The sequence below is a fragment of the Perna viridis genome, chromosome 13, assembly GCF_037379345.1.
Source record: "Perna viridis isolate PV_CMFRI_1.1 ecotype Kerala chromosome 13, ASM3737934v1, whole genome shotgun sequence".
NCBI lineage: Eukaryota > Metazoa > Mollusca > Bivalvia > Mytilida > Mytilidae > Perna > Perna viridis.
Genome location: NC_142457.1, coordinates 25,200,586 through 25,227,190, shown reverse-complemented (window position 1 = coordinate 25,227,190; position 26,605 = coordinate 25,200,586). Strand labels below are relative to the sequence as shown.

Below are 26,605 nucleotides of genomic sequence, written 5' to 3'. Positions count from 1 at the left end.
CTTTGGTGAAACTGAATGTGATACAAACATATCACTGATTTCAATAGTTATGTCCCTTACCCTAGGTCTACCTCCTTAAATTAATTTTTATCTTGTGTGCATGAATCATGACAGAAAATAGCTACATCAAACAAAAAAGCTCCAAAAGATATATTTATTTAGAAAACATGTTCAAGCAAATTCACCTTGCACTCAATGACAAAAATTAAGAAAAAAAAAACAAAAAACAAAAAAATTTCTTGGCAGTCCTTTAGTAGTGATTCAACCCAAGGACATACCATGTTCACTGTTCATTAAACCTAAGGTAAGATAAAGAGGATAAAGACCACAATACTAGCATTTCTATCATGCTGTTTGGATGATTTGTAAGAGTTGTGTCCCTTACCTTAGGTCTACTTCCTTAATTCATTTTTACTTTTCATTATCAGGGTTCAAAATTTATTCCCTTAAAATTACCTTTGACTTCATTAGTCAATTATAGCCTCACAAGGTCACTAGGTGTTGATGTAGGGTAATGCTCATAAATACATGACTGAAAATCTGAAGAAATTTGGGACAGTAGTGTAAGAACTCATATCTTTAACCACCCAGAAACCCACCCTCCCTTTGGTGAATTGTTGTAGAATAAATAACAAAATGTTGACAGAATTATATCATGCACGTTTGCACTGAGCTATTTTAAACTTTCAAACTTTTGGACAGTTTTCCAAAATGTTTTCAACTATTAACCCTTATGGTCAATTCTCGTGATTCTTGTCTATGTGTTCCAAATTAAAATTGGATACCGGGGTACAGCTGAAGCTGGAAAAAAATACTCCCCATTCACAGATTTGTCTAGCAAGAAAATCCATCCCATTCATATATTTTTCAGTGCAAAATACATACCCATTCATATATTCTACCACATCAATTCGAATTAAGAGAAGTTAAGAGAAGACACTAATTGAAGATTAATTGGTGATAATAGGAAAGTTTGTCTTAGCAATAAATTCTACATTTAAATTGTAGGAAAAGAAATATGACCCCTTGATATAATTCAGCTCAGAAATGACAACCCATTCACATAGGAAAGTAGAAAAGTTATGACCAAATCATATATTTCAACTCTAAAAAAAACAGACCAATTCCAGCGACACGACTGTATATACTGGTATATAAGAAGTGAACCCCCACCACCCAAGTGATTCCGACAAAAGTTTACTAAATTTCATGATCACATGCCGAAATCAATATTTCCTGGCAAGGGCCATAGGATAGACTAAAGTACTAAGTGTTTTCTGAAAAATTCAGTATTTCACTTCCTGTTTCCTGAAAGGGGACGGATTGGGCAAAACTCATTATCAAATCTAGATGGTCTACAGAGCATTCATTTAATCCTAAAAAGTCAATATATAGGTTGAAATAAAAAGAAATAGCCACTATGCATTGTGTTAAAGTATGAAAAGGCTAAACAGCTCTAGAAAATTCAGCCCTAAGACATCACAGCTCCAGACAGCGTAATCATTGCTCTTATGCAAATCCAAATGCAAATCTGGCCTATTTTTTTGTGATCTGGTTTACCGACAATCTGTCCCAGAAAAACCATGTGTCAATCTTTTTAAATTAATCAGGATACAGATTGACTGATGACAATTTGAATAGTTTTCAATAAATTAAAGTAAAGCAATGCTCAAGCAATGATGACTGTATTGAAACTCTTCTTACAAAGCTTATTTAGACAAGTTTGAATATAGGTCATAAAAAAATAAATTGGTTAAAGAGTAAACAAGGGAACCAAGATTCTAGCGGAAATAAAAAAAAACTCAGCCTCGACTAAAAACTGGGAGTATGAACCAGATGCACCAGTAGGGTAAGCGTCCTCTGTTTTTAAGTATGATATAAAGACATATGTTAAGGAGTTTTCTTGTAAATCTTGTTGACGTCTGATCACGCACACAATACGTGATGTTTTAAGTTGGGAGAATTTATTTCGGAAGTAACCAAAATCTTCGCAAATAACACATAAGAATATTATTAGTATTAAATGTAGTCCTTTGTTCTTTTAATCTATAAAATTAACGATTGAATAGACCCCCATTTTTATAAAGAAACACAACATAACAAAATTGAGATATTTTTGTATCGATTTTGACGTCACAGAGAAGCTTGAAACGTTAGAGCACCTGTAGTAAGCAAATAAGAAGTCATGTTTGCATTTACCGAGACATTACACTTCAATCATCGACGAATTCTGAAGTCATACATGTTAACAGTAAAACAACTCTCCAAGTTTGGGTAAGTTGTATCTTAAATTCTCTTTGTTTGTGTATAAGATGGTTGTAACTATGTGCGGAACCGGCTTGAGCGGGGTTCATTCATCACTGACCTACTAACATACATTGAACAACTGTCATCAGAGTTTCAAAAATCTTCATCTGCCGAAATATGTATTGAAATTATAAATATATTACAACCACATGGCAAATTTGTAAATTGATACTAGTAAATGTCTGTTTATATAATCTTCTTTTAAAGTTTTAATTGTAAAGTACTTCTTTTTAACAAACACTATCTAACAAGGGATGCAAATCATTGTTTAAATGTTTTTCTTTCAATAATTTTCAATGACATCTCAAATTCTTGTAATATGTGTTATTGATTATCTATATCCATTTCAACCCATGAGGCCGAACGTGGCCTTTTAAATGACTGACCAGTAATTTGATTGCATGACATATTTGCTAATTTGAATTTTACTGTCTTTACAGAGATATTTCCAAGCTTCAAAACCATGGACAGCAGGGTAAACCTTACTTATGGCTGATGTTTCTATCACTTTGGTGACAGTATGGAATCTTGAGTATAGAATATTACCGAACTTCAACAGTTTTCAACTCAGAGTGACAAGAAATTTGACTTTTTATTAGTGAATAAATATTCCCTGCAATTGGATTCAATTTTGATTTCAAGAACTGTTGGCAAAGTTAACAGAAGGAAGCATTTACTTGCCATAATTCATGTGTACATTATACATGTACATTGAAATTGGACGTATTAGTGAAATACAAGTAGTTATGTGTTCAATGGAAAGTGCATTTGAAAAAAACTTTTGCACTAAATTGTGTTTTAACTGCATTTCAATGACTGGATGGAGGCGTTAATGGAATCATATCCTATAGGACAGGTACAGTAATCAATGTGATTAACATAACTTTCTATAATTGTGCTAACACTTAACATTGTTGTGTATACATGATTATTTTGAAAATATAATGTGATAAAAAACATAATTCTTTCATAAATATTTTGCCGGGAATTTTGTTCATGTTCAAAATGTGTTCAGTCATAAAATTAGACCATACCTTTCCTTTTGCATCCTTAATCTGAACAAAAGTTGCAAACTCAGAAAATGTGAAGAAGCATGATCCTTCCTGTTAATCATACATGTGTTAACTATGAACTATAAAACAGACCTTGAAGTATGTTCATAGCCATATTATATAAGAGAAAATCATTGAATTATTGCATGAATATACATGTACATTTATAAACACCTACCCCTAGCATCTTTAAACAAATGTACATGTAGTGATGTACAGATTTATAATAAAGCCAATCATGTCCCCCCTTTATGTACATGTATTCTTTGATACTTCATTTGGTACTATGGTGAAGTGTATGTGTGTGTGTGTGTGGGGGGGGGGGGGGTATGCATGTCAAATACACTATCAAATTGCCTTTTGAATTAACATTTTTTTTTGTATGGAGCAAAAACTCCATACAATGTTGTCTCTTCTTTGTTGGCAAATTGTTCATCAACGCCAATTAACTAGGATGATACCTCATGATCCTTATAAAACAAATGCTTGAGAGATATAAAATTGTACATGTACACTCATGCAATGTCTTAAACATATCACATTTACACCAAAATACTATGCCGTTACATACTAAGACCAAAAAAAAATATGTTTGTTTAGGGTTACATTCCTCAAAAAAAAAGGGTAGGTCGATAGGCATTTTCATTTTATTTTTTCTCGACTAAAGTTGAGCCTATATTTGTAAAATAGCATCATGTTTAAGTCATTAAAGTGTTTGGTTTTAAGTAGAAAGTTTAATTTTTAACATACATACCTATTAATCATGTCTTTTATTACGATACACTAATTTTTGTAGGAATTTTGAACAAAATATAAGTACACTGTATTTATGCTTGGATTTACGTGATATAAATAAGTCTCCTATTCAAACGCTATTGAGATCTGGTTTTTAATGTACTTTCGGTATTACCGGAAATGATCCTATTATACTGGAAATTTGTGGAAATTACCGATTTTGTCAATTTTGGAGAAAAAATGTATTAGGGTCGTTCGGGAAACCCGAAACAGACATATTTTTTTTTTGGCCTAAGTTATCTTTAAAACTTTCTTTATTCATTTATGCAGATTTCGGACAATGACATGTATAACAAATTTTCAATGAAAGGAAATATTGCCTAGAAATTGTTGAATATGGAATATTTTTTAAGACACCATATATACTTGTAAATGGGGTGGAGGGGGTACCATGCTTTGATGACATCTTTAACACAAGTTACTAACTTTTCTGCAAATCATATTATAAATAACTACAATGTTCAATGAAAAATGTTTTTATATTTCAAAAAATAAGAAACTCAAAGTGTAGACTGCTATCGCAACTAAATCGGTTCTTCACACGTATCCATCACATGTCAACGCATCTGAGGTCACCAGTGCGCTTGTTTTAATGTCGCCACTATGTGAAAAATTATATCGTTTAGAAAATGCAAAAGTGCAGTGGCATGTGCTATGTCGATTTAGTTGATTTATACTTCATTTTAAAGAGCATATTTCATTTAATCTGAAAACTGCTAAGGGAAGTTATCTATCGGTAGTGTTTTGTTTTAGTATTCGTTGAAATACAAGGAAATGCAAAAATATCTTATCTCAAGCAAGTTAGGAGCAATTTTTAAACTTTCATGTAGATTTTTCAGACTTCCCGCAGCAATTTTTGAAAAATATACATATTCATTGACATTTATGTGGTTTGACCACGGCTTGATAAACCGATCACGTGACTCATTTTTATTGCACATTTTGACATTTTGTTGATCTTTTTGCGTTTGGGAAGTTTTATTTTATGCACTAGTATACTTAAGATATGGACACTGACGGAAATTTCACGTATTAAGAAAAGTTCAAATGTAGCTTGTTTTCGTTGTTGAAAATATGACAATTTATGACATACATATCTCCTTAACACACCTGGGTTTAGTCTACTGACAAAAATGACAAAAAATCAGCAATCAGAAGAGTTGAATACAATATAAAAGCATGAGTTGTAACAGTAAAACCCTGAATAAAAAAAACATGATTCTTTTATGAAACTGAAAATCTCCTGTCTAGGTTTGGAAAGATGGAGAGATGGAAATCCATTTTTTGTCAACATGCTTTCATTCATTCAAACATTCTTCTTATAAGCATATATGGGCAGTTATGGGCCAGTTTCTGTAAACAGACTGAAAATGAGAGATCCCAGAGACTTCATGCCTTTGCCTTAAATTACCTACTTAAATATTAAAGGCAGTTTAATCTCATGAAAGTTTTCAAATGCATCGCTTAAAATTACTAATATTCAAAAAAAGACCACCCATTTCTACACTGTCATCAATGTAAGATACATTATTCTGTTCTTGATTAAAATATTATGATATTCAGAGCTTTGTACTTCATTTTCATTATTCCAAACTTCCCAAAAAGTTGCATATTTTCTCCATAAAATAGGATGGGCTAGTTTTTTAAATAAACAAAAAGGCCAAACAACATCAATGGTAGTTTCCTACAGAAACTACCAAAAGTACCCAGACAATATCAAAAAGATACATTGGGTTTTGTACAGTACGAAAGTCTTTACTTTCACCTTTTTTGTTCTAATTACCTATCCTCTTAGCTCCCATTGGAAAGAATAAGGTCAACATAAGATCTCTTTCCTTTTACTGATATTTCTTACTTACTTTCCTCTACTCTGGACTTGACTATTTATAAGCAACTCGATGGTTGTTTCTAGAAAAGCATAGGACGCTTACCCTACCAGTCCACCTGGTCCATGCTCCCAGTTTTTAGTAGAGTCAGAGTTGCTCATTTACTTTTGTTACTTTGTATGTTTTGTTTTAGTTGCTTTATGTTCTTTGTCCTATTCATCCGTTTTCCACGTCTGGTCTTTGTCCCTGGATTACATTCTTTTGATTTCCACTAGAATCTTGGTTCCCTTGATTACTCTTCAATAGTTTGTATTGGTAATTCCTAATGTTGACAAGGCTTTAAGCTTTTGATATTCACAGTCAAACCTGTTTCAGCAACAACCTGCATACAGCAGTAACCTGTCTTAGCAACCACCTGTATACCACAGTAACCAGTCTTAGCAACCACCTGTATACAGCAGTAACCAGTCTTAGCAACCACCTGTATTCAGCAGCAGCCTGTCTTAGCAACCACCTGATTACAGCAGTTACCCATCTTAGCTGCCACCTGTATACAGCAGTAACCTGTCTTAAATGACTATAATAAAATATCCTTTTATGTAAAGTTAACTGTACATACTTGACCTTGATCTACTTTGGAAGGTCAGTAAGAACAGGTTCAACAATAAAGTTGAGTGACAAATGTAAACATGATCACCTCAAATAGATTAACAAAGCAAATTTAAGTAAAGGTTAAAAACTAGGCTTTGTTTTGGACATGTGACTAAACAAAACAAGTCATAGTACATTACATTATATCTACCCCCCTTTTTTTGGCAAAGTATTGGATGAAACACATAATGGTTGTACATCTCATGATCAAAAACAAACACAAATCACAAAAACTGTTATTCTGAATGAATTGCAATTGATCGCTATTTTGTTTAAAATCTCTTTGATCTTGCTATACGATAATTTTCAATCTCACACCAGTCGAGTGAGAATGAAAATTATCGCTAGTTTCTATGTCCCTACGTGACATACAAGCAACAGTGTAGGAATATTTGACGACCCAAATAACCATCTGTTTGTTTACTGCATTATTTGTGGCAATATTTTCTAGTCTACAATGGAAAAAGATTAAACACAGTAAATTACCCGATTAGAATGAATAAATCCCAAAATTATTCAACAAATTTTAAACGCGTCCATCATAGTTAACCGATTTTTTTTCAAAAATGTGTATCACAGCTGCACAACATACGTGACGTCACGTGACACGTCGCAGAAAAATAGTCCTGAAAGGAAATTTTGCAGCGCCTATAAAAATTACATATTTAGGTCAAGAAAACTGAAAATAAAAGAAAACTAAAACCTTACAATTCAGCAAAACAGCGATAAACAGATTATTAAATTTTTTTTTTCAACTCATGAGAGTTTCTCACACTCATCTCATTTTGCCGTTCGACGAGATGAGCAGGGAAACTCCCTCTCGTTGAAAATTATTAAATATTCTAATATTAACATTTGGTTAACAGACTGTATAGCACACTAAAAACAAAATTTGGGAGGGGGTGATGTGGGGGTTGTGGTGTGTGTGTGTGAGATTGGAGGTCAGGTTTGGTGCTAGGACTTCCTAACACTAGAAAATTTTGGTTCATTATAGAAATCACCTTTTTAGGCCAGCCATTTTGGCCCCCCTTTTTTTATTGCATAATTGCAGTGTAAAATATTTTTGCATGAGTGTACATGTACAATTTTATACCTCTCATCAGCACCATTAGAACCAAATAATAAGAAAGTTCAAGATCACAAAATCAAGTATATTGTGGAAGTACTATTATTTGTGATGTACTAATTTTCGTGGTTTTCGTGGGTAGGTCAAAACCAAGAAATTTGGTTCCTAACCAAAAGGAGATTTCCCCTAATGTGTAAACTGAAAACCTCAAACCCACGAACTTGTGTTTCTTCCCTAATCCACAAAATTTGGTATCCACGAATTAAAGTAATTTCACAGTGGATGAGATGTACTCAAAACCAAAAATATTGAAAAGGAATGCCAAATCTAGCTCTATGAGCTAAATTATTGTAGCTAACATGTATTTAAATGGAAATAAAATTAATATCTTGTCAAATCATAATTATTAGATTGATAAGCCACCACTGAGGCAAGTGGAATAGGTAAAATCATCAAGATTGTATGTCACACCAACATAAGTAGAATAGGCAAAGTCACCTAAGTTGTACTGTATCTTTTCAAAAAAGATTATATAATTCAATTGTTTGTAAATTCAAGACACTTTATCACAATATTTATAATATCTTATTACACATAAAACTTCCCAAAATAAAAAGGACTTCAAGTTTTTTCTTCATGGAAAAGAAGAGACCTTCTATTTTTCATTGGCTCTTTTTTGACTGAAAATCCTCTTATAGTTAATGATTGACAACTGTTTTTCTTCCTTGATCCTATCTTTCTTTCTAAAGTTGGCTTATGTCTTTACAAGGAAAAACTCTCATACTCAAATGATATAAACCCGGAAACTTATAATCACCAAGGACATCAAAGCTCCATCAAATGAAGTAGTCATACAGATTTACTGTATGTGCATTTTAATGTCTGTATGTCTGTTCTTATTCTTAATTTTCTCCGTCACAATCAACCAAAGTGTAAATGAAATTTGGTATACTGTAAACATATTAATGTAACTATCAAGTAAACATACTCACGGTATCAATTATTCATAGTTTAAAGAAAACAGTTAGCAACATAGTGTTTAAAATTAATTTCGCAGGTACTATTTTTCATGGCTTTCTGTCCACTGTGTAAATAGCATAAATTATGATAGTATTTTAAAAGTAATCTGTTGTAAACAAAACATTTAAAAATGCATACATTTTTTAAAATCAAAAATGGGTGGAAAACTATGATACAATTACTAATTATGTACAGTATAATCAATCAATCAAATAATTTGTCTTGAATCAATCAATTAATTGGTAAAAAAAAGTCCTTAATTGTTCAGATGACTCACTGGGAATCCTGGATAAAGTGAAACCTGTCTAAACTGACCTTTGTTTAATCCAAAAACCAGTCTAAACCAGACATATTGTAAAGTCCCTTTACACCAAATAAAATGTAATTTAAACCTTGGTAAATTGAATACCTGTCTAAACCAAACCAAGTTTACAGCCCAAAAGGGACACAGCCTGACAGTACTTACTGTAATATAAAACACTCAATGCATTTAGACCCTGTGTAAACAAAACCTAACTAATGCCAAAAATGTCATAAAATCTTCATATCAAAAACAGTTTCGTTCAGACAAGACCAAATGTAGGTGCTAGTTTACCATGTAGTGAAAAAAAGATGTAATTAATGTTTTTCCTTCCTCTCTCTTTCTCTCTTACCTTTTCAATCCTTCACTTTTTCCTTCCGTTATGAGACAAATTTGGATTACAACTACCAAAATAGACCTCATTCATTTTACAGAAGACAATCACTTGGTATTTTTTTACCTGGCTGATTGTTTATTTAAAGTAAATATGTTTTGGTTTTGAGCCAAGATTAGTTGATTAACCAAGCTTTATACCTACACCGACACCCTCCCACTATTTACACCAAAAGATAAAAAACTATACTGAACAAATGCCAAAATTTCCCAACAATATACTGAATGGTTGAAAAAAGGCACAAGACATTTAAAACATTAACTATACTCTTCTGATATAGAGAAGCACCAGATATTATTACTGGCAAAATAAACAATAAGTTAATTTATAAAATAGCTGAGCTAAGGTAACACAGACTTACAGACCTAAGAGTTCATTATAATAATAATTATCAAAGAATTGACCAATCAGTTTCTCATACTTTGTTTATACTAATCATCATCATTGATGCAACAGAAAATTAGGACAGCTATATTCCACTATCAACTTCAGTGATAAGGTGTTTAGATAAGTAATTGTTATCACTGTGGTGAAAAAAAATTACTGATTATAAACTCATTATCTTTTTGGATGCAACAAGGTTAAAGTTAGTTTTTATAACCTTTGTACATGTATTCTCACATTTAGCTCTGCATAAAAACAGATAATGTGAGCAAATGCCAAATAATGCTTGTTCCTTATCAATCCTAATTAACTTTTACATAAAACAAGTTCATGGCTCTACAAATAGTTCAATCTTCTAGTGTTAGGTACATTTAGTACTCTCAAACCTATGACATTGTCAGTGCAAAAGAGAAGAAAAAGTTGATATGTTAAACACAGAATCTCCCCCATCATTTTTTTTTAGAAAAAGAAAGGGCTATAACTCAAGAGTGCATGGAGAAAATTACACCATAATTTAACCTGACTTGAATATTATGGTTCACCACATTGTGTTTAAAATTTTTAAGTTTTTGTGGAGTGTTTTGTTAAATGTTATTTAGAAACCAAATGTCAAAAGTGTGACTGACAGACAGACAGACATGAAGTAAAGAAGTTCATAACATGAATATGACCCCAGCCCCCAACTCAAGCAAGATCCTAAAAATGATTTAAATCCTGTTTTTCTCCATTTTGTTTTTAAAACGAAATTTAAACTTCTACTAAAATTTCACACTCAACAAGCATTCTGACAGTATTGCTGATGCAATACAGTGTCCCCTTTCGGCCTTTGAACTCATTGCCTTTATGAATTTTTTTTTATATATGTGAACTAACAATGGATGGTGTTATTTTTTAACAATCAAGAGAAAAAAACTCTTGAACAGCAAAAGCAAATTCCATCAAAATCAAACCTGAGCTTCATTTTAGAGTAGATAATAACATTTTTGCATTACAGAAAGCTGCATAAAGACATTCTCTTTCTATCACCTGGAAAGTTGAAAAAAACTTCGTTATTATGAATTAAAGGGCAAATAACTCTAGAATGACAGCAGCAATTTGCATCAAAATGATGAAATATAAAGTTTTATGAAATTTTCTATGTCAAAGGGCCACAAGTTCCATATAAACCATTTTGCTGCAATAATATTTAAATTTAATTTGTAACTTGTCATGATAAGACTAGCTAACAAATATGAAATCAATTGGATGAAGCATTACAAAGAAAAGTCTGGAAAACATAAAATTTCATGAAATTTTCTATGTCCAAGGGACATAACTTCTGTAAAAATCATTCAACCATAACATCATTCGAATTTAATTTGTAACTTATCATGATAAGACTATATACCAAATATGAAATCAATTGGATGAGGTATTACAAAAAAAAGTCCAGAAAATATAAAATTTCATGTAATTTTTTATGTCCAAGGGCCATAACTTCTGTAAAAATCGTTCAACCATAATGTAATTCAAACTTAACTTGTAACTTGTCATAAGACTATATACAAAATATGAAATCAATTGGATGAGGCATTACAAAAAAAAGTCTGGAAAACATAAAATTTCATGAAATTTTCTATGTCCAAGGGCCTTAACTTCTGTAAAAATCGTTCCAGCGTAACATCATTTGAACTTAACTTTTAACTTGTCATGATAAGACTATATACCAAATATGAAATCAATTGGATTAGGCATTACAAAAAAAAGTCTCGAAAACCAAGTGTGACTGACGGACTGACTGACAGACTGACAGACTGATGGACAGACCGATGGACGGAGTGCAAACCTAAGTCCCCTTCAGCATTTGCTGAAAAGGGACAATAAAAGAGCTTCTTTATACAACAAAAATACTTCTATAGCTAAAAGTACATAAAAAAGTAATTGAAACCACATACACTGACTGGTACTGATTTACATACATACTACATTATTTACAAGTAGACTTTGTTTTATCTATGATACAGCTAGGCCAGTCTTCACAACAAACTTTCCAGTTCAAAGGCCTGAAATACTTTTTTTCAGAAATTTTGACCTTAGGCCTCAGACTACTGCTTAACCGTGAAGACTGCAGTGAGCTAAGGTGGACTGTCCTATTCCCACTAGTCTATGGTGGAAAGTTATCAAAAATGAAAAACAGTGCATTACTTGCAAGGGAAGGAAAGAGTAATCAAGGGATTAAAATGAAGGAAGCCAGGATTGGAACAGCAATCTAAAAAATATAACCCAAAGATAATGACAAGACAGGGAAATAAAGAAACACACCACAAAAAAGATGAAAAACAAAATTTACAAAAAAAAAAAAAAAAAGTAAATAAGCAACCAGGATTCCTAAAAAAATTTAGAGCATGGACAATGTGCAACAGTTGGATAATGCTTCTGACAATTACAGGAAGTAAAGTTAACTAGACAGAAATCATGCTGAGGCTACTATCCACAGCAGTGAGTAGATCCTAGACCAATATCTGACTGATAAATTGACATCGTAAACAATTTCATAGGGAAAAAAAAATCTTATTGATCAACAATTTTCACTGCCTTAAACTTTCATGTCCGTAAGACCATACAATACATTAGGCGCAACATTGGAAGTTTAAATTTATAATCATGACCAGACAGTAACTATTGGCAACATACTGTAACAGTATTATTATCTGTTGGGGTACCAATTTCCGTGGATTTCGTGGGTTTGGTAAACCACAAAATTTGGTTCCCAACGAAAAGAAAATATTCCATTCGTTTGTATGACAGATTGTCAAATCCACAAATTCAAGAATCCACAAACTGATCATTTTCCCAGAAACCACGAAAATTGGTACCATGAATAAAAGTACTTTCACAGTAGGCAACATAAAACAATTTAACCTGGAATTTAGATTAGCAGAGGTGTGAGACCCGGACCTCTAATTTCTAAACCAGGAACTTTTAATTCCTTTTTACCTAAGCCCTAGACCTCCAAACTCCTACAATGACGCATTTTTGAGGACCTTTGAATTGAAATTAGAACAAAATCCTGGACCTACAATTGTATTATTGTTACTGTAAACTCCAGTTCACCCTCTGTACAGAAGTGTAAATACCTCCACTGGTACAGAGTTAGAAATAGTAGCCTGCCCGCCAGCCCGAGACTGGCTATTTTTTGGCAGGGCTGGCTAATTTTAGCAAAAATCTATATAGCCATACAATTAATGTATTGAGAAGTTGTATTCAGGACTGGCTAGAATTTGAGTGAGTTTCCTACCCAACACTGGTACAGGTAAAAGTAAACAAATCTGCCTCAACAGTACTGTAGCTTATTAATACAGTCCCTGAACCGATCCGCACAACGATTTGCTGGATCGATGACCGCTGACTGATTGATTGCTGACGGATCCATGACCGATGACTATGACCGATCTGATCACAGTTTTGTGATGTAAAATGACGCAAGATCTGTTTTAAATTAAAGAAATGTAAAATAAATGTATAAATTGATGTTTAAATCTATTACATTATGTAAATATGTGTGAAATTAATAAAGAAAACAACAAAAACTGTAAAATACATTGACCGCTATGTGGTCACGTGATGCGATCGACAGTTAAATGGATCAGTTTGACGGATCAATGACTGACTGGAAACTGATCACTGACCTATGATTGATCACAATTTTTGTTGCACGGATCGGTTCTGGTACTGTAACCAATATTGGGTATACAAAAAATCTGTTACTGCTCAGAATCAATACATATATTACGCACTATTAAAAAAAAACAGCTGCTCATAAGTCCTCTTTATGCCTATTCCCAATTTAGGCACTTAATAGTCCCATAACTCAGAAAAATTAGGAGAAACTGATATCCTATATATCCCACCAAATAAAATAAACAGCTGCTCTCATGCACATGATATGCCCCTCCACCTTTGTGGTGAGTTTCAAACTTAATAAATCTGAATAAAAATTCAAAGAAACATCCAAAAGAAAGGAGGCTTTCTTTTATAAAGGCAAACGATGGTAATATAACATTAGAGTATGATTTGCTAGCAAAATTGTATTTTTCTCCGCGTCAAAGCTCAAAGGATATATCTCCCACAAAATTAAGTGGATCAAAAATTCCTTGTAATATGTACAAATACCTATCTGTTCTTCATTACCTACAAAGTTTCATGAAATCGTTTGCAGTAATTTTTGACGTTTTGTGAAAACAGTATGATGGGCAGACGGCCTGACGGAACAAAACCAACATGTCTACCATTCAAAGTGGGGTAGACATAATTATTCAAATCCAACAAAAATGGTTGTGATTTCCCATAACATGTTTAGGTATTGCCCCATAAAAAGCAAATAAAAAAAAAAGTATGGGCAAAACAATTCCTATAAGCATTTTCTGGTAAAAATTTCATATTATGTCCTTCTAAAAGAGGGTTTTTTTTTTTAATTCAAAAATTTGTAAAGGGCATATATCTTAATCAACTGAGGCTCTGGATCTTGTTTTGTCTATGTACATAAGATATTTACAAATGGAATGACCTTTTGATATCCAAGAAGAACTAAAATTGACCCATCACATCGCCTGATAAAAAAAAGTTTCATAAAGACTTATTACCCCATGAAGAACCCCATCAAATTCAAATTTGTAGTGTCGTTTTTCACGTACTTTCATCAATTCCTTCTGGAGCCTGATCAAAATCAGGTTTATTGTCCTTTGATGAGCAATTTTCTCTCTCCTATAAACCCCAGTATATCATAAGTTAATCAAATCAGGGAGTTTCAATAATTATATAACTTCTGGAGCCCCATCAAAAATCAGTGTCAATGTCCTCTTTTATCACGGCTTAAATAATTGTCTATCCTTGATGACCGAGAAAATCGTTTTTTATGCAACTTATTGATTACGCCTACAAAAAATTACTTCAATAACGTGAGTATTGGACATTAGTCAATTTCAGTGAAGGAAATAAAAGAAAGATTTTATAGTAGTATTAAAAGTAAAGGAATAAAATAAAAAGATTACAGTGAAGGAATTAAAGATTTCCAGAGGTAATAATTTGAAGGAATTAAAAGAAAGATTTCAAGCAGCATTACAGGGAAGGAAATAAAAGAAAGATTTTAGATGGTATCGATGCTTTAATTTTCCTATCAGTTACTTGTTGGGGTTAATGACATCTTGCTTCTGACATGCTTCATTTCTGGCTACTCTGTTCTTGTGGTCCTCTCTATAGTTATCTCTAGTGGGAGATCTAGAGGGTGTCATAGGGTCAGAGCCCCTCCCCTTTTGTTGGAAATGTTTTTAATTTTGTGCAAAATCTGGGAAAAATGAGCAAATGATAGCTTGGAACCCCTTTTTCAAAATAGCTGAATCTGACATGAACTCCCTTTAAAGTTTCAAGTCAAGGGATTGATGTGCAATGTTAAGCTGTTGTCATCTTTCCAGCAGTAAAAAGTCACCAATTTGTGTTTCAACATCCTACATTCTCTCCTGGTATGTTACTTGACCAGTAAGTGTGTAAGTAAGTTTCATGGCAGATTTTTTTTCATGTCTTGTTTTAAAGTTTCCAGTGTCTTTTAACTTATTGAGATGAAGGGTCATTATGACTCTCTTGGGCTGAATTTCGGGGTCAAAGTCTTTTTTGGGAGGTCACACTTTTTATATATTAATTCAAATTTAACTTTAATTTACAATGCTTACATGTATATTTTTATCCTGCATCAAGATGACTCCTTGATTGATATTTTGGAGGGTGAAACATATTTTTTATGCATAAATTACTCAGAGATTTTGGTTATCACTGGTTTCATCATATCCCTGAAATATGTCCACAAGTCTATCACACACCAAAATGTATTCAGATCAAGTGCAGCATGAAATCATGCCAAAAGGTAAGGGAAAGTACTCAAACAGGAACTGTAATTGATTCTGATGATGGTGTTACACATGTCATCCCTGTGGTGAGTATGAAATTGAGGAGAAATTGTATCAAAAAGTAGGGGTGCAATGATACATTTTTATCTCAAACAATATTTGATATGCTTGATGGTACGTATGGTTACCACCATGTTTTAGAAAACAAAGCTGCTTATGCACATGAGAAAACAAATAAGGATTTGATCTATCATTCCATTAGAAATAAAACATTTAAGCAATATTTTATTATTTATGACATACAATGAACAGAATCGTTCTAAAAACAATGTGATTTCGGTACATTTGGTAAATCCATTCCGTCTTACCAGAAGATGATTAGTTTTGATAAATCTCCAGTTCAGTCAGAATACAGTTGTGACATGTACATGTAAATGCAAGTTTCACAAGAGGACACACTTGAAGCAAAATTGTCTATTGTCCCTTATACATAATGCAAAAATCATGGTTTTCATGTACCAGTACCTTTTATCCTGCTTTCTATGGTCTAATCAGTTCAAGGGAGCTCATGATCTAAATGATCTCAAGTCACTATAGATGCTTGTATAATATTTCGCAAGTTGGTTATACAGACACAAAGACAAGCCATAATAAAATGGTTAAAACTAACACTAATTACTTATTTAGACAAAATTGCCTAAATGATCGACTTAGAGACGGACAGACAGACAGACAGACAGACCATAAAACATAAGTAAAAAGAATTCATGAAAAATTGTTCACTTGTGCAATATTCCATACTTGCCATACAGACAGACAGACCCTACAATAAGATTGGATATTGTAAATACAATGTATGTCAAAGAGACAACAACTCCACCTGAAGCACAAATGACAGCTCAAGGCTAGATTTAAGGTTATACATGTATCTTAAATACATATACATGTAATTACAGACAACTTCATACTACATGCACTGACAGTCAAAGAATACATTGGTTAAAAAATTGACCAAAAATTTGCCATTTGTGCAATGATGAAATACATACATTTGTACAAACAGACAGACAGACAGTAAAAGAACATAAACAGACCATAATTTATAGGTTAAAAATTTAACTTACAATTTCTCGTTTGTGTTTTCTTCAATAATGACATGCTAAATGGAAAAAATCCTTTCAAAAGTGTAAGAACATACAGTGCATGTGAGTTTTTGTCACACCTGTTGATACATGTAATTATACAATGTTGATATATATATATTTCAAATTCCATTCTATCTTGAATATTAAGATAAACAATTCCCAACACCACAAACCTGTATAAATCCATACTTTTCCCTCCAATTTGTTACTTCTGAAATTTCATACCAATATACTTACAACCTACCCAGATAAAGAATTGACTTTCAATGTTTGAATCAAAAGGATAGTAATTACAAAACCTACAGTAGTGGTTTCAAAATAAACATGGACTTGGCTTAAGAATTCAACTACAAGCCCAATGACCCAGGTTACCAAAATTATAGCCCTGTTGGGGGAAATGATCAAATTTTTTTTCCTATGGTTTTTTTTTATGCAAAAGACATTATCAAGAAACCTCCAATCAGGCCACAAAACAACCTGTTAATATTTTTAAGTAGTACTCCGGCTAAGGATCATGCAAAATGTGATTCTTGGGTAAAAAAGCTTACATATTTTTATTTTTGATACTTTAAATTGCCATAGTAAATAGAAATTAACATTAAGTTTTTCATATCACCTGTGTTCTTAGGAGATAAAAATTAAATAGAATGCACTGTAGATTTCAAAATTAAGGGAGATAACTCTGTAAATGACACTCAAATACAATAGAATCTATTGGATTTTCAATGTTGATTACCTCCTAAGAGCAGGCTGACTTGAATAAATAATTACACATTTCATAGTATAGACCCATAAAACAGCTTAATTACAAAAATAAAAATATGTAGCTGTTTTTTGAGTGTTTCACATTTTTAAGATTTTGCATGATTCTTACAAAGACAGCTACTTAAATCAATATTTGAGGATAACTTGTCAAAAAGGAGGTTACAATGCTTTCCATTGTGGGTCTCAATCCAACTGTAATAAAGTCAATAAAATTCTTAATGACCTTTAAAAGTAATGCTTAATCTAGAATAATTGTGATATAACACTATTCCAGCATTTCAACTCTTAATAGGCATAGAGAACTCAATTAGTTACTTTGGACATTAACTTTATGGCTAACAGAATGATCGGGTGTCAGATTAAGTCAGTAATATGAAATTGTCTATAATTACATGTGTACTACTTCAGATACATGTAAAATCTTATATCTTTGATAATACTCAAACTAATCTGTGAATCATGACTTAGGGTTCTGGAACCAGGCTTACTTCGAATAATGTGAATTACAAGAGATATGATAAACAGTAAAACCAGTCTTAACCAAACCACTTAAGGCCATGGTAAAAAAAATCCTAGATTAATTTTCACAATAAGGTATGGGCAGGTAAATTATATATATTAATTTATTTTTCAGTGCTGTCAATTTAAAAGAAATTGACCTAAGTTGGGAAAAAATTCAATATAAAACTTTTTGAGGGAGGGTGTAAAAATTTGGTTGAAAGGAGATGAGAATCAAGGATATTTTATATTTTGGCCTTAGACTGTTTAGATTTGTTCAGTTAAAACAACTATCCTGTTTGTACCTCCATAGGTTCAAAGTTCAAATGAAATGAATACATGAAAGGAATTAAGAAGCAATGATTTTCCAACCAATATCTTGGGGCCAAAATTCGGTCCCATTTTTCATGAAATATTTTTCTCCAAATTTAAACAGTGAAGTTCCCAACTGTGGCTTGAAATATTGTCTATGGATATGTAAATGATTAGAATGGAGCTTTGTAAGATGTTTAAAATCCTCTCTCCTTTCTACTGTTGGTCTTTGTTTTGTTCAGGGTCCACAAGGTCCACATGGCCCAAGTAAGATAGATTTCACTGTTTCTGTCATATTTATTACTAAGAGATAAAGGTCACATTTTGACAATAGATAAACCTTAAAATTCCTATTTAGAGACCCCCTAAACTTTAACATACCCAACAAATATTACTTTCAGCCCCAAATTCTTTAACTGTGTGGGTCATAACCCCAAAAATCAACCCCAGTAGGACCTTTGTGGTATAAAACATTTTGTTATATAGATCTACCAAGAATGGAGTGTTGTTAGATCCTACATGCAGTGACTGAATGGAACAATTGAAAAGTCTAATTTTTAGCAGATTGAATAGAACCAGGCCATGTAATGAATCACAACTGCCGTCCTAAAAAAAAACATGAAACTCACTCACACTAATGATCATGAAAACAGTTCTGTCAGTAAATCATTATCTTCAATGATAGGTAAAATAAGGTATAATTTAAGGAAATTAAAGTCACTACAAATAGAAATCTAAGGCTAAAAAAATATAAATATCTGTTTAAGGTTACATTGGATGAAAAAATAGGATAGGTTTGGAGGTGAAATCATTTATTTTTTTAAATTATTTCACACACACATTTATGGGAGGATTTCATGACTTTAATAGCATTCAACAAAAAAATGACAGTTAAGCATTTCTTTAAAAAAATACAAATAAAATGTCCTAGGGTAAGCAGGGAAAAATAGGGTTGGTAGGGTAACCTTAAACAGACATATTTTTTTTCTTAGGCTGACAAGGTACAATTACACTACTAGTCATGTGGACATTACCATTTCCACATTTCACAGTGGAATAAACATTTTACAATAATAAAATGCATAAAAATATAGTATACATAATTTTGAAAATCTGACCACCATGAACTTGCAGAAATAACAAAGTCAATTGAGCTGTAGTGTTTTTCACCAAATTAGTTATAAAACTTACCTTAGAATGTTTTCTAAGTTTGTGAACTCAGTTACCGTGGTGACAGTTTCTGATCATGTAAAAATCCTGCAAGGGTAAAAAATAAGTTGTGAAAATATTCAAAATTTCGGCAAAAAATACCAATGTGTCACTATTGGGATAGTTCAAATACTTCAAAATTCAAAAACATGGCCTGAAAGTGAACACAGGAAACATTAAAGCACATACACAATGTAGTGAACCCAATAAAATAGATAACACATAAAAACTGAAGATAAGCAAAACAAGAAATCACACCCACAAAAAAAAAAATATAGCACTAGCAATATGAACTCCAACAAACTATGACTTACTTGTTTGCAATGAAAATACAAATTTATGAAGGCCTATAAAATAATTTCTTTGTTTCTCGGGATCTCCCGATTCTCTTTTGATAGTGCCTCACAACCAATTTTATCCCAATATCAATATGGTGAAACAGAAAACCACCAAATGCATCATTTTTTAGGCTGTGAACAATGCATAAGGCACAATTTGGGACCAAAAAAAAAATACTATAACATACCTGTAATGCTTCCCTCCCTCATCATTTTTCAAGTGAAATCCCTTGAGAACCAGGAATCAACTTTAAATAGCCTAAGAACCTACATTACCAATGGAAGTGTGCCAAGTTTTATGTACCATTTACTGGATCAAAAACTTCTTTTTGGTAATTTTTAATTTTTTAAATAATGTTTATACATACAATTGTATATTAAATCCAGATTTGTAAAATTTGAAATCACTACTGTGCAAAATTTTGTTGAATAATACTTTACTTATCAAGCTTATTGTCAGTCCCAGTCCCAAAAAATTGTGACCCATCCGTCCCCCCCCCAAACAAAATGCAGACAAACTGATAGTAGGACTTAACAATACCAGATAACAATGTACCCCTAATAATTTGAGCAAAGGCAAGGTATGAAAAAGAGATATTAAAGTAGGTATGACATAAAATCAAAGTAGGGGTGGCAAATCCTTACAAATAGTCATCTAACTCTCGCCGATTCTATTACAAGTGACAATAACTGCATGTCAAATTATCAATGACCCAAATGCATGGACTAATCTTGTATTAAATGTGTACCCATTCATACAATGGTTTAATTTCATTGCTTCACAATAGAGCCCAAATTCTTCCATATAATGATCAAACGCACAACTGTCGTCTAAATCTATTGCACTATTACAGTAGAGCAAATATTACTACATACAATTTAATCTCGAGTCTCTAATCAAGTTAAACTATTACGTCAATCAGAGAAAAGATCGATAATGAAAACCACAACTGGTAGTAGTTACGACGATCGGCACACGATACAGGACAATAACTTGTTGACCTACTGTACAAATCGAAATCTACCATTATTGACTATATTGCAATGGCATTTCAAAGAATATTTTCAGTTTAATTGAATTTCTTTACATATTTTTGTAAACAATATTAAACCATTAACCATGATAAAGCTCAAATCAATCACTAGAAATGATTTTTCATCCACATTTTTTCACCTTCTTCGTCATTTATGGTAATTATGTGGTATAATTGGCTAAAATGATATAAAAGACCGTTTTTTCTCCAATATCCTCAGCGTTTATCATTTTGTGGTAACAGTTTTTGTTAATATTTTTAAATACTCTAACAATTGACTTTTCCTAAAAAAAAATTGGGCTACTAACACTTATGAAATTAAGTTTCCCAAACAGACGATTCTATAGAAGTTGCTATAGGATTCCTGAAAGAATGTAGAAAGAAACTAACAGGGGTCTCACCTAGGGATATACATGGCTAGTTTTTAAACCAAAAAGTTATGACCATTGATCATATAAAAATGAATATGATTTCCAGGTAACACTTAAAAGTAGTCATATCAGGAAGAAAAAAATTCCCTGCCCACTACCTTATGCCCAGCTTGGCATGGTAAAAGCAATATTTCTGTGATGTTGCCTAGTGAATTATTTTACCCACACTCAACTAGAGGGTGTTACATTGGAATCACTTTGTCTGTTTTATTTTAGTTTTAACATTTTCTAATTTGGCCAGAAGTCTACTGTATGTTACAATGTATAAACTTAAAAGGTCAATGGCTCAAAACTGAAACTTATTATGTATCTTCACTGAAATGACTAATATGTAAATTAAAACACAAAACTAAGTCTAAAATATTCGACCTTTGATCTCTTATCCTGTATTTCTTTTCTCAACATTTAGTTTTCTCCTGTTACCAACTCAAATTTCCTACTCCTTTCACTTATCTCAACCATACATCAAACATCTACTGCTTCTTCCTTACCCATTTTTCACATTTTCTACACCATTTTCCAACAATTAATTCTCCACACTTAAATCTATAAATCTCCTTAGTCCTTTCTACCTTCTCTAATCCTCCACATGCCTTTTTTCATAAGTTCCTGACTACTTATTATATCCTGATCTCACCACCCATTCTCTCATACTCCATCTTAGTCATATCTACCCACATTTTCTTATTTCAAGTCATTTTTTTTCTCAGCCTTCAAACCAACTCAAACATAAACATTAAATGCCTCACTCTACCAACTCTCCCATCTCCCCAGTGGTTCAAACTTACTTTCTTAAAGAGGTAGACCTAAGGTAAAGGACATAACTCTTGAAATCAGTGATATGTATCATATTCAATTTCACCAAAGCCTCTAAAGCTTTTGTTTGAAGCAGAATAAAATCAATCCAAGTTAATTACATGGATGTAAAAGGCTGCATACAAACGTTCCAATGATTTTAAGAGTTGTGTCCCTTACCCAAGGTCTACTTCCTTTAGTGGAGAGTAAGTTCCTGTACCTGTCCAAGTTTCAAATCAAAAGTCAACTTGGTTGAAAACCAGAAGTCCATTATACAGTTTCACTTAAACAGGTTAAAGATCTTGAATGAAATTTTAATGATCTTGGATAAGAAATTGAGGATTTTATACCTCAGACCCCCACTGATTCAAACCCATATTTTCTTATTTAATTGTCAGCAAGTCAATGTATCTTACCTTTAAGGTTCAAACTTCCCCTTTTTCCCCATACTTCCCTACTTTGTTCATATTTTTTAACAAGTTCATTATTTCCATCTTTTTATGCAAGTCATCATTATATACACATTGTAGTGATTACATGTACCAGTAATAACCATGTGTTAATAATATAAAACTTGGTCTTTAGTTAGATCACTCTGTTCCATACACAAAGAACTGTACATTTTGTCCAAATTAAAATGGACTTATAATTAAAGACTGTGGTGCCTGCTTAAACCAAACCCTGAATAAAATGGATACTGTCTAAACCTGTCTAAACCAAACCCTAAAGAAAATGGAAACCTGTCTAAACCAAACCCTGAAGAAAGTGGAAACCTGTCTTTACAAGTAATCTTAGTACATGTACATTATTTACATTCAGTTTAGTACATGAAGAACTGTACACAATCTGCCCAAGTTGAACAAGTCATAGTTTTCCTTTCCTCTTTCCTCTTTTGAGCAAACAGCAGGTGTTTCTAGAAAAGCAGTGGATGCTTACTCTTCCAGTGCACCTGGTCCATGCTCCCAGGTTTTAGTGGAGTCAGAGTTGCTTATGTTGCTTTGAACGTTCAATTTTGATTATTTTGATCTTTGTTGTGAGTTTCTGTTTTCCCTGTCTGGTTTGTTTGTTTGTTGGGGTTTAAGTCCGAGCAGCAATATTTCAGCTATATTCAGACAATGAACAGGAAATGAAAAAAAAAAAGATGGGTCACAAGGATAATAGGGTCGACAAATTTTAGTTGCCACTGGAAAAAGGGGGGATGGGTAAGGTCGGGCAATTTAGCCTCCTGTGGCGGAGCGCAAAGGTTCCTACTCCTATCGAATACCACAGCAGGGTTCTTTAACATGTGAGGAACATGGCATCTTTCCCAACACGGTGCACCACTATGGTTTGCGGTCAGGTTTTCTGTATTATAGCCTGACAACCCCAGCATGTAACATGCCAGGGGTACCCCGTTCCACCACCTGGGGCACACATCCCAGTTGCTCTGTGGGCAGAGCACCTAGCCCCCGGCTAGGTTTCTGAGCACTATTTAGTCCCCTTATACGACAAGCTTAGCGCTGCTGCAGGCCTATTCTTTTAACACCGTTCCCTGTCTGGTCTTTGTCCTTGGATTACATTCTTTAGATTTCCACTAAAATCTTGTTTTCCTTGATTTACTCTTGCAATGGGTTAATAACTTAAATACGACCTTGTCAATGACTTGGTACCAAAAATACTGTTTAAAACACACATAAAACCCATGGGTTCAAATTTGGTTTAAAAAATGCTAGATCCAAGACCTTTTCAAAATTGTATAGTTCTCCATTAGCCCAAGTTATTGTTTAACCAAAATAAAAGTGCATATACAGGAGTTTATCCTCACTAAGGCCATGCCTTCTTAATAAAATTGTGGACAGAAACAGCTCTTGAATGGTATAGCATATACAATCCCCCTGATCCCCACTACCCATAGAAATCCCTTTGTATTTCACTGTATTATAAGTGTAACATTATCAACTTAAATTTTATGTTAATAACTTATCTTAACACTAGAAAATTTGTCTTTCATTAACTTACATTGTATACAATCACTATTTAAAATCTATTTTTGATTTACCCCATTCTCCCAATTCAAAATCTCCATCTCCCCATTCTACAACTCACCATTCCCTTTCCCAATCTCCATTCAACATCTCCCCCATATACATGTACAATAATATGGGACCTTTACCCATACAACATGTACAAGTGCTGTAGGTACACAGTAATTTTTTTTCTGTAAAAAAAAGTTGGAAAGAATTTCGAGTGCTATCTTACAGTACCAAAACAAAATATTTTTAATCCTGATTGGTACAGGAAACCCAAGATTTTTTAGGAATGTCCTAATGCTACTAGTATTAAGGTCAGGTCAATAGCTGTAATGGTCAAACAAAGGTCAAATTTAATCTGTGGTTGAAAGTAGAATACTGAACACTTTCAGTACTGAAAAAATTCTACTTACAATGTACAGTGGAATCAGCTTGCAATGTACAGTGGAATCAGCTTACAACATAGAGTGGAATCAGCTTATGAAGTACAGTGGAATCAACTTTCAATGTACAGTGAAATCAACTAACGAGGTACATTTGTACAGTCCAATCAACTTATGACATACAGTGGAAAAATTTTATCATGTACAGTGGAATCAACTTACATTGTACAGTGTAATCAACTTACATTGTACAGTGTAATCAACTAATGATGTTCAGTGGAAAAAAAACTTACAATGTACAGTGTAATCAACTTACAATGTACTAAAAAATAAAATACACCATGAGAAGCCTGTCTAAACAGAAACAATAATCTGCCATTAAAGCACCCTAAAATATGTCTGGTTTAGACAAGTTCAGTTTTCTAGGGTTAACTATCCCACAGTTAAAGTCTGCTTTCCAAGCTAAACAAATCCATCAGAAATTCAAGTTTTCTACAGTGTCTACTTCCAAAGGGGAAAGTAGAAAATACTGCAATTTTTCCACAACAAAACTGCATTCGCCCCAGATGACAGGAATGTGGAATCCTAGAACAATAAAGTTTCCATTTTTTTAGGTTCTGGTTCAGACATGTCCCACTGTATCATAGCAGTACAGTCTGTTTGGGGTAAAACAAATCCCCTTAAACTGGATCATTATATGGTCTAGGGTTCAAATGAACTTTTACCAGTTTCAAATCAAAGGTCCACTTGTCGATGAGGAAAAGCAAAAATCCACATTAAAGAGATATTTAAGTAATAGTCTTTTAAAGAATCATGCAAATTCTGTAATATGATACATCCCCAAAAAAGGCTGTACATTTTTATTTTTTTTATAAAGTTGCTTTACAGGTCTATAAAATGTAAAATCATTCATTCCTATCTGTCTGGTCTTAGGATATATTGAAAATCCAAAGGATCCTACTGTTTTTAGAGTATTTACAGAGTAATCTCCCTTAATTTTGAATTCTACCATACATTCTATATAATTCCCATCTCTGATGAACACGGGTTCTATGAAAATCCACATGTTACATTATGTTTACTTAAGCATTTTAAACAAAATATCAAAAATATAAACATGTAGGCTTTCCAACTATGAAACATATTTTGCATGATTCTTAGCTGGAATAGTACTTAAATGGATTGACTGACCAGGACCCATGCAAATGAACATTCAAAAGGTCCAAAGTAAAAAATAAGGGTCCTGCTCCTAGGAATGCGACTAATTTCAACCCCTTTATGGTAAAATTTAAATGCTTTGTTTTCTATCAAAAAAGTTTGTGCCCCCTCTTAACTCAAATTATGGATTCACCCAAGGTAGACAATTCATATGTACCCCTTACAACTGTTACAATAATAAAAGGAGAGAAAGACTAAATGTATGTCCACAATGGGTGCACAATATATTTAGAAAGTAGAGTACATCTATCAGTACATGTACAAATGTTTACATCAAAAACTTTATAATGTACATCTGTACATGTATTTTTCTAAAGTCCAAAATCAGTTACCTTAAATGTCAAAAATTTTATTAGGATCATAAATTAATACTGATTTATCTAAAGCAGGTGTTTTCTCTCCACAATGACTTCTCAAACAGACTAAAATAAATATTTTAACAGATCAATTTCTCTTTCTTTGTTTTGACGTCAACAAAGTAGGATTAACGAAGCCACAAACAAATAAAAGTTCATTTTCTCATAGTTCCCCTGAAAATTAGCTGCAAATTGATTATAGTCCAGAGTAATAAAATCAAAACTGTCAAGCAATTTTAACTGCCCTTGGAGCATTGATGTCATAAAAATTTACGTCAAGATTTGGGCTATACTAAATATAGCTGTCAAGTTTCTATAAATGGCATTATCAAATGCTATTTTTGGATTTAGAAGGAGGAAGGCAATATATTTCCCATTCTATATATTTCAATGGGCACAGCATAGCAATGACAGAATGCACATTTATTTTTCCATTT

The 26,605-nt window shown here is 32.8% G+C and overlaps 1 protein-coding gene across 4 annotated transcripts in view; it reads right to left on the bottom strand.

Annotated features, from left to right (window-relative positions):
* The window catches only part of LOC148600083 (uncharacterized), a 92,096-nt gene that overhangs the window by 58,843 nt on the left and 6,648 nt on the right, over nt 1-26,605 (bottom strand). For 2 of the 4 annotated variants that reach the window (XM_088558062.1, XM_088558061.1), the window contains one exon: nt 19,587-19,652. The gene's annotated coding sequence lies outside the window, so the exon portion shown is untranslated. Of the gene's footprint in view, nt 1-9,370; nt 9,574-16,799; nt 16,901-19,586; nt 19,653-26,605 lie in introns of those variants that run through there. The other 2 variants (XM_088558064.1, XM_088558063.1) reach the window with 2 other exon arrangements.